The following is a 10,114-nucleotide window of genomic DNA, read 5'->3' on the forward strand; positions in this document are numbered from 1 at the left end:
TGAGTGTCTGGATTCTTGACCGTTCGTCAAAAATATCTCTCCAGTTTAGTTAGATTTTATGGCTGCCGAGCATGGACAGCCTGCTTCAAATCATCCCATAGATTTTCAATGATATTCAAGTCGGGGGACTGTGACAGCCATTCCAAAATTTTGTCCTTCTCCCTCTGCATAAATGTCTTTGTAGATTTCTACGTGTGTTTAGGGTCATTGTCTTGTTGGACTATCCAACCCCTGTGTAACTTCAACTGACTGATACTTGAACATTATCCTGAAGAGTTTGTTGATATTGGGTTGAATTCATCCGGCCCTCAACTTTAACAAGGGCCCCAGTCCCTGAACTAGCCACACAGCCCCACAGCATGATGGAACCTCCACCAAATTTGACAGAAGGTAGCAGGTATTTTTCTTGGAATGCGGTGTTGTTCTTCCACCATGCAAAACGTTTTTTGTTATGACCAAATAACTCAATTCTTGTCTCATCAATCCAATGGACTTTGTTCAAAAATGACTATGGCTTGTCTAAATGAGCTTTTGCATACAACAGGCGACTCTGTTTGTGGCATGAGTGCAGAAAGGGCTTCTCTCTCATCACCCTGCCATACAGATGTTCTTTGTGCAAATTGCACTGAATTGTAAAACGATGTACAGATACACCATCTGCAACAAGATGTTCTTGCAGGTCTTTGGAGGTGATCTTTGGGTTGTCTGTAACCATTCTCACAATCCTCTGCATATGCCGCTCCTGTATTTTTCTTGGCCTGCCAGACCTAGGTTTTACAGCAACTGTGCCTGTGGCCTTCTATTTCCTGATTACATTCCTTACAGTTGAAACTGACAGTTTAAACCTCTAAGATAGCTTTTTGTAGCCTTCCCCTAAACCATGATACTGAACAATCTTTGTTTTCAAGAGTTGCTTTGAGGATCCCATGCTGTCACTCTTTGTAGGATGAAGGCCAAGGCTTAACAAAATAATCCAACCAATTTGGTGTTGCCAGTAATCGGGATTGAGCAGTTACATGCATTCAAATTAGCAAAATTACAAGGGTACCCAGATTTTTGCACAGCCAGTTTTTTACATTTGATTTAATTTCATACAACTGAATACTGCTTCACTAAAAATCTTTGTTCAGAAAATACCCCAGACTCAGATGTTCCTGGGAAATGAAAGACATACCACTGTTTTCTTTTTTGTTGAAAGTTGAGTAAATTATTATGCAGGCTGAGAGGGGATCCCAAACTTTTTCATTTGACTGTAGAGTACAAATTTGAGGTATTTAACTTATTTTTACAATTTTATTTAATCTAATTCTTTATATTCAGATTTTTTAATCAATAAGCAAACATTAACATTTTCTATAAATCAGAGTTAATTCAAAGTTGAAAAAACCTGTGACATTATACACATTTGATTTTTTTTTTATAAATAGACCTTCTGTTGTCAGGCTTTAGGGTCAGGTACCAACCAGAAAACCTCAGCCCATGGCCAATGCTTCATAAAAGGTGTCTTCTTCTATCTACTCTCCCCCCTAATCATTCCCATTCCATCTTCTCCTCTCTGATCCCTTGTTACTGTATATGTTTTTCTAGTTCTGTTTCCGCCACTGTCATTTCTCTTTCTTCATCTCACCCCATCTCCATCTTAGTTTTTGCTTTCCTTCTGATTCTTTTCTCCTATTTTGTTGATTCCTTTTCCTCCTATAATTACCCTAATCCTCTTTCAGATGAGAACTAGCTACTGCTAGTTAGTTGATACAAGTATAGAATGCCTAATGGATATAAAGTTGGTAGAGGTTAGTACTCTGCTTTTGAATTCTCTCCTCACTGTGATATGTCCACCAGATCAAGATGGTGACTATATGCATCATGTACTGTATGTGCATTGACTGGCAGCCAACTCAACTAGGATCTAAACCAATCAGATATGAATGGACTACAAATCTCAGGATGGAATTAGGTTAATGTAGATCAGGTGGTACTCCCTGTCAAGAATTATTTATCTAAACATTTATGTAGTTGGGTAAATTAGGACTAGGGGTAGGCAGAAGAGGCACGGTAGGGCAAAATGCTTGGGGGACGCTAGGCACATACCTTCCCTGTTGCCTACCCCTAGTCTGGCTGAAAGAGTTCTGCTCTCCAATTTTAAAGCACCCGGATGTGCTCCTGTTTGAGCTTGTTTGTGTGCATGCTCAGACGCCCATGTGGGGGCATGGGGGGGGGTGACCTGGCTGGGTTGGGTTCAGTTTCATTCCCTCCAAATGAAACACAATGTCCATAATACAAACTTACACTAATCCCTCCATACACTCACATAAAATATATATATATATTAATATATACCAATATCTATACTAATTGTAGATTTATTATCACAATAGCCTTGGATATTATGTCTGTCCAAGAAATCATCCAAGCCTTTCTTAAAGGCATTAACAGAATCAGCCATCACAACATCACCCGGCAGTGCATTCCACAACCTCACTGTCCTCACTGTGAAGAACCCTCTACGTTGCTTCAAATGACACTTCTGTTCCTCTAGTCTGAAGGGGAGGCCTCTGGTGTGCTGATCCTCTCCATGAGAAAAAAAAGTCCCCTGTAATGTCTATAATGTCCTCTAATGTACTTGTAAAGAGTAATCATGTCCCCTTACAAGCGTTTTTATCCAGGTGAAAAAACCCCAAACTTCATAGTCTACCCTCATAATTTATCTCTCTATGTAATGTGGTTGCTAACCATGGAGAGCTGGGGATAATGTCATTGAGCAAAATTGCTTACAAATAGAACCCTGAAATACCTGGACACCAGCTCCTTGAGTGCTTCAACCCTTCACAAGTTGCTAAAGTATGTTGTGTTTTGCAGTCCAACAATTGTGGTTGGCCAAGACAGCTTTGTCCTTACAGTCTGCCATAGGGAAGATGGTAAGTATACGGCTTCTTCACAACCTAGTTAGGAGGAAAAAACAGGCAGCACTGTATTAAACAGAGAAGTGCAGATTCTTCTGTTCCATTCTGGATCGCAAGAACCTGTGCTGTTGGGCAACCACCCAGGGAAAAAAACATAATGACATGTCCCATACATGATACATTTGACAGTGATTATTAATAGAAGTGAGAGATCCTTATGTTTTTGACCTTTCATCCACTTCAATTTCAGATTGTACATATATTTTATGAATGGCTGTTACCTGGCATGCCTACTGCCCTCTGTATCCCGCACAACAATTACATAGTGTTTTATATGAAGTCCTTAATGTCTGTGCTGTTTCCAGAGCAAGTTGTGTCATTCCTGACACTTTATAATGATCAGCACTGGTGAAGTTTTGATTTGTGCCAAACTCCTGTAATTAGAACATTTGAACTGTGATTAGAATGGCAGAGAAGTTCTCCCATACACCATTAATTATGGAGGAATATGGATAAATTATTCACTTTGAATATGTTTTTCAAGATATTCCCTCTTCATCTTGTACTAACTTTTACTTGCATCTCTTATCAGACCAAAAAAAAAGTATATTTTGGGGAGGGTGAAACAAACGGCAATCTGAGTGATGTATTTTAGGACTTGGAAATGGCAAGAATATTTAATCGATACTAATCCATGTTTTACGCATGTGCCTAGTAGATGATTATTTAGCAGAATATTGCTTAAAGGAGAAGGAAAGGTTAAAACTAAGTAAGCCTTATTAGAAAGGTCCATCTAAATACACCAGTAAACCCCCAACGTTATGTTGCTCTGAGTCCCCTGTCAAAAGGAACACTGCATTTCTCCTTCTATTGTGTACTCATGGGCTTCTGTATCAGACTTCCTGCCTTCAGCTTAAACCTCATTGCCCTGGGCAAGAGCATGCTCAGTTTGCTCCACTCCCCCCACCTCTCCCTTCTCTACTGTAATCTGAGCCCAGAGCAGGGAGAGACTCAGGCAGGAAGTGATGTCATACCACATTAATACTGCAGCTCCTACCCTAAACAAACAGAGTTTCTAGAGCTTTTTACTCAGGTATGGTAAAATATTCTACAGAATAAATATAGCATTCTAGCTTGCACTATTGCAGCTAATGTATTGGCAATAAACTGCCTCCGTAGCTTTCCTTCTCCTTTAAAGTTGGAGATTTAGGGTGAATGTCTTTTGGCTCTTCTATGTATTCTTTTGTATATACTGTATCTGTCACCTAGACATGGGGTAAAGGGGGTTCCGCCGAAAGTTGATCTACAAAAGAAAGGGTAAATATAGAATATTTCTATTGTTTCTACTGTATAAAGGCATGTGTATACATTATAATGTGAACTGTGTATTTGCCCCCCACGCAGGTGTGTTTCGACTGGGCAACAGTAAGGGTGAATTATTGTGTATTGCCCTAAATAATCCTGGAAGTCCAGTCTGATGAACAGTTAGAAGTGCAGGATATCAAGTACAACTTACCTTACTATAAGTTAAAAGAACCCACAGAAAGGGGCTTATTTTTTTTTAAAAACCAAAGGGGGATATACTTACCCGTATAACAATGTAACATTTCTCAAAGTGCTCTCCTATGTCTCAGTAAGAAAAAAAAGTAATAGAACTGAGGAGAGAAGCACCAGGGGATGCTTCCTGCATCAGTAAATTAAGCTTTTGTTGTTCTGTTGTGCTCCAAGCTGAAAGGAACATCAGCCGACACTCCTGTTACACATTCATGATATTAGAAGGTAAACTCTGCTAATATAATGAAATTCTAAAATGTTAACATAAATTTCAAAAGAACATTTTTACCTAAAGCTATATATTGTTACATAGATAATTTCATGGTAAAAAGAAAAAGTCCATCAGGTGCAACCCTTCCACTACATATATATATATATATATATATATATATATATATATATATATATATATATATATATATATATATATATATATATATATACACACACACACATATACATACATTGTACATATATATTTATGGAATTTCCTGTTATAATTGGTGCTGAGTGATGTAATTTCCTGTTATAATCAGTGCTGAGTGATGCAATTTCCTGTTATAATCAGTGCTGAGTGATGCAATTTCCTGTTATAATAGGTGTTTAGTGATCTACCACCTGTAAAATGGCCAAGGAACTTCTCAGTGACTTATAATATCCTTATATACTATATATACACACACACATACCAATATAAACTAACTCTTTATGTCTTTGGTAATGTACTTACTGTAAATCTGTCATTTTAGATAAAGGTACTCTTAACAGTAACAGGGAAACTCCCTATGTATCACTTTATATCACATCTGTTTTTTGTCTCAAATAGCCCTCTGAAAACATGGTTGTAGGTGCCCTTGAATGCCTACTACAAAAGGCTGAGATATGGAATAATACATCCTGAAGACTTAGGGGCATGATTACTAACAATGGAGATGTTGCTCATAGCAACCAATCAGATCTTTGCTTTTGTTTTGTAACTTAAGCTGGGCATAGACTCAAAGATCCGCTCGTTTGGCGACATCGCCAAATGAGCGGATCTTTCCCTGATATGCCACTATAAGGTGGCAGTCTGGTTAACAGTCTGCTTGATATTGACATTATTTTCAGAGGATTTTCCCTGAAAACTCGAATGATTCAAGCGATTCCAGTTTTTTTTCTGCCAACAATTCAATCAATTCGAGTTTTTGGGTTGTGGGATTGAATTCTCAGAATCTTTTTTTTCACGTTTTTTTTTCACAAGTATTTTCTTAAATAAGATGCCAATTGAGTTTTGAGTTCATTTGAGGTAAAAAAAAAAACTCTAAGGGGCATATTTATCAAGGGTCGAATTTGGAAAACGTCGACATTCGAATTCAAAAAGACCAACCGAAATTAAGTTGTTGTTTTTTTTATCGAATAGGTCCGTATTTGAATTCCGAATTCAAATCGTACGAATCGAATTAATAGCGCATTCTATTAAATTCGATTCAAAGTTTTTCCCCCAAAAATAAAACTTTGATTTTTCAAAGTTCACCAATTGACTCCAAATAGGTTCTAGGAGGTCCCCCATAGGCTAAAACAGCAATTTTGCAGCTTTTAGATGGCAAATGGTCGAATTCAAATTTTTAAAGAGATAGTAATTGATACATTTTAAAATTCAAATTTTTTGCAAATATGAATCGAATTTGGACTATTCCCTAGTTGAGGTACACAAAAATTCACCTCTGCCCTAACAGTCAACCTTTGATAAATAACCCCAAAAATGTAAGAAAAAAAACCCATGAGTATGGAAAAGCTCAAGTTCATATTTTTAACACAACATAATATTGTAAATGTATATTGTATGGCTGCAACGTTTTTTAGCTTTTCGCTTAAATCCTAAATTCTAGACCTAAAACAACTTACAGTAAGAATTGTACTGGTAATTGAGCTTTTCTCCCAAACTGCTTATCACGCCCCTGTTTGAGCCAACGGTACAAAAACGCTGCGAGAGGCCATTTGAGACAGAAAGCAGATATGCTATAAAGTGGTGCACGGGGAGTTTTCCTATTACTACTAAATACACCTTTTTCTGAAATGACAGATTAGAAACTATACGTCCATCAAGCAAGAAATTACATGTTTGGTCTGTAATGGTGTTTCTACCTGCCTGGTACAGTTCTGATTGCTCTGCGCTCCCCAGGAGCCACTGGAGACTGGCAAAGGTTACTCAGTTCTCTCTCTTACTGAACATGAACTTTGTTCTTAGAAAGGATTTCCTTCCAGATATAGCCAGAAAGTCTTTATTGTCTTGTGGTGTTACCTGAAGATTTTAAAGCTTTAGTTATAAGAAATAGAACAATAATACATTACTGTAACCTGTTAACAAAGATACAGCAGTATTGCTTGCCAAAAGCCTTCTTCATCATCCAGGGCCAGAAGCCTCATTAACATTCAAAAGGATCCTCCAATGAGAATTCCAGCTGATCTCTGCCAATCTGGCTCCATGTTCTTTATTCCTGCAAATGGGACTGGGTTAAACCCAAAGCAACTAAACAGCATTTTGTCTTCCTTCCTGATGTTTGATTCCAGTCATATCATGCAGCCAAAAAAAAATGACAAAATAATCTCCCTTTGTGTGATAATGGTAAGATTGCAGATATTGTGCGCATTGGTGAAGTCTCTTGCATCTGTAATTAAGTTTTTGGTCAGCAGCATTATTATTTGTGAGTTCTCTTGCATCTAAAGGAACACATCAAGAGAGGCTGGCACAGGCCTGGACCCACAAAGTAGTAGAGCCGGAGTCAGATTTTAAAAGGTTCAAAGGATTACATTTTATAAGAACCAAGGCCTGACGCGTTTTGTGTCTACCAAGGACATTTAGTCATAGGCTGAACATTGAATAGTACATACAAGGTATTTAAAAGAAAGATAGCCAATGGGAAACAAGTAGGCGGTACTTCCAGGTGTGCCAATCAAAAAATAAAAAGACTTCAAAATCCAATGGAACACATTCAAAACCCAGGATTCATTGACACACCCCCAAGGCCAAAAAAATACATAGGTTGACTTAATTAAGGAGAACATAATACAAAGTACAAAATACAAAGTGAATATGTCAGAAATAGGGATAAGAAAAGGGACCATATAATAAACACCAGATCAATATTATTGATCTGCCGCCATAATAATGAATACATTGATTTCAGAAAAAATCTTAAAAAATAACTCCAGCCACTGTGGGAGACTTTCTGCATAAATCGGGCGGCAGAGCTGGGAAGGAGGGGGGTGACGGGTATAACGCCGGCTGTATGGTGTGCAGGATGTGACGTATGCCGGATATGATGTCATGCGCAGCCGTGTGCATGATGTCACTTCAGTATGTCGGGGTGACAGCCCAGTTAGGTCCAGTGCCTAGGGTAACATAGGTCTGAAATACTTCACTCTCTATAACTAATTCTGGATGCATTCTGGTCTGTGGCATCCTCATTGGTGAATTATTTTGCATCTGTAATTACTGTAAGTTTTGAGAACCAGTGGGACAGTTTAGTGGAGGGCTTAATATCTTGAATATGTATATATCGCACTATTATATCGCACTATACAAATACCCTCTAGCCTCAGTAATACCAAAACAATTTATTTTAGTGTGTAATAATGATGGGATCCTTTGTAGATGACTTTATGATGTCAGTGATGGGCTCCTGTATCATCATACCCATGCCATCCCTCTATGACATCATGGGGCTGAAACACTGCTCCAAACTGGGTTCAATGCCGTCATAGTTCTGCTTTTATAATTCTAGAAGTGCAGATTTCACTGGTTCTTGACTATCTCTCTCTCTCTGTCTTTTCCTGACTAATCTGTTTGCTGCTTGATATCTAGGATAAATAATATGCAAAATGATTTTGTTTGGTGTTTTTTTGTAATAATAATATAATATTTGTGGAATTAGGAACATTGTGCACTGCCTGACTAATGTTCTTTTTTTGCTGGTGGTTCTTCATATCCACATCCATGCCACATGGGTAATGGCAATAACCTTTCCCCTCACCAAGCATTGTAATACAGAGCCATGTTTCTTAAATGCCAGCGCTGGAATTGGAGACAGTCATTAAGCTGATTCAGGGACGGATATAAAAGACTTTTCCTGAGTTCCCATTTCACAGTCGAAGTGAGTAACTAGATCATCACGCATTTCGCCCCCCAGCCATTGAGATACAGAGGAAAGCCAAGCGGTAATGAAATCCACACAACTTGATGTATATTGGTTTTACTATAAGAAATAGGCTGAAAGCTATACGCATGTTGGGGAAAACAAATGTAGCATTTATAGCAGAATATTCACATTTCTAGCAATCTAATGTCACTTCTCAAAGAAAAATGTGACTTACTGGTAAGGGAATGTGTAAGTGAAAGTGCCACTTTCACGGCCGGAGAGTTTGTGCGCAACATTCAGTCCCCCCATTAGTTATTGCTCTAAACATTACAGGAAACGAGCTGATCCATAGAAAAGCAGGTCCATGTCTGGGTACAGATGTCTCTAAATATTAATCTTGGACAGTCTATATAGGGTTAAATGAGAGTACAACCGTAACGTTAAAAAAAACCCTACCCCCCTACCCTACATAGACCCCTCCCTCCTCTCCCCAGCCTAAGTGTTACCCTGGGCAAATGTCCCTAAATTTTTTTACTTACCCCCTCAGTGAAGATTCAGGCATCGAAGTTCACAGGCGCATCTTCTGGCGATTTGGTAATCTTCGGAATGAGAACGGCACTTTGGCAATTTTTTGGCATGCGCAGTTGTCGCGAAGCAGAAAATTGCTCCAACTGCGCATTCGCCGCCAGGCCGGTCTCTGACAATCTATAAATCAGCTTTAGGCCAGTTAACCTTGGGTCAATGCCTTTGTGTCTTTAATAAAGAAAATTAAAAAATGGCGCAATAAATCTCTTTAAAATAATAGCAAGATGACTAACAATGTACTGGGAATCAGCATTGGCCGATTCTCTTGCATCTGTGATTACGTTTTTGGTCAGTTTAGGGGGCACATTTACCTAGGGTCGAATATCGAGGGTTAATTAACCCTCGATATTCGACCGTCTAAGTAAAATCCTTCGACTTCGAAATATCGAAGTCGAAGGATTTACCGCTATTCCTACAATCGAACGAATAATCGTTTGATGGAACGATTAAATTCTTCGAATTGAACTATTTGAATCCATCGATCTAAGGATATTACTTCGATCAGAAAATTGTTAGGAAGCCTATGGGGACCTTCCCCATAGGCTAACATTGGCCTCGGTAGGTTTTAGGTGGCGAACTAGGGGGTCGAAGAATTTTTTAAAGAGACAGTACTTCGACTATCGAATGGTCAAATAGTCTAACGATTTTTAGTTCAAATCGTTCAATTCGAAGGTCGAAGTAGCCATATTCAACCATTTCGAAATTCGAACTATTTTTCCTCTATTCCTTCACTCGAACTAAGTAAATGGGCCCCTAATTGTAATAGGTGAATTTATTTGCATGTGTAATCATGTTTCTTTCTCAACTTCTATAGAGAACTAGGGGGCACAGTGGGACACCTTTATGGTTGGGTTTAGGGTGCCTTTAAAGATACCAAGGCATTGTCCTGGCCTAAAGCTGATGTATAGTTTGTCAGAGGAAGGCAATACACCCCTCCTCTTGCCCCCAGTGGGATAT

This window comes from Xenopus laevis, chromosome 5L (assembly GCF_017654675.1).
Source record: "Xenopus laevis strain J_2021 chromosome 5L, Xenopus_laevis_v10.1, whole genome shotgun sequence".
Lineage (NCBI taxonomy): Eukaryota > Metazoa > Chordata > Amphibia > Anura > Pipidae > Xenopus > Xenopus laevis.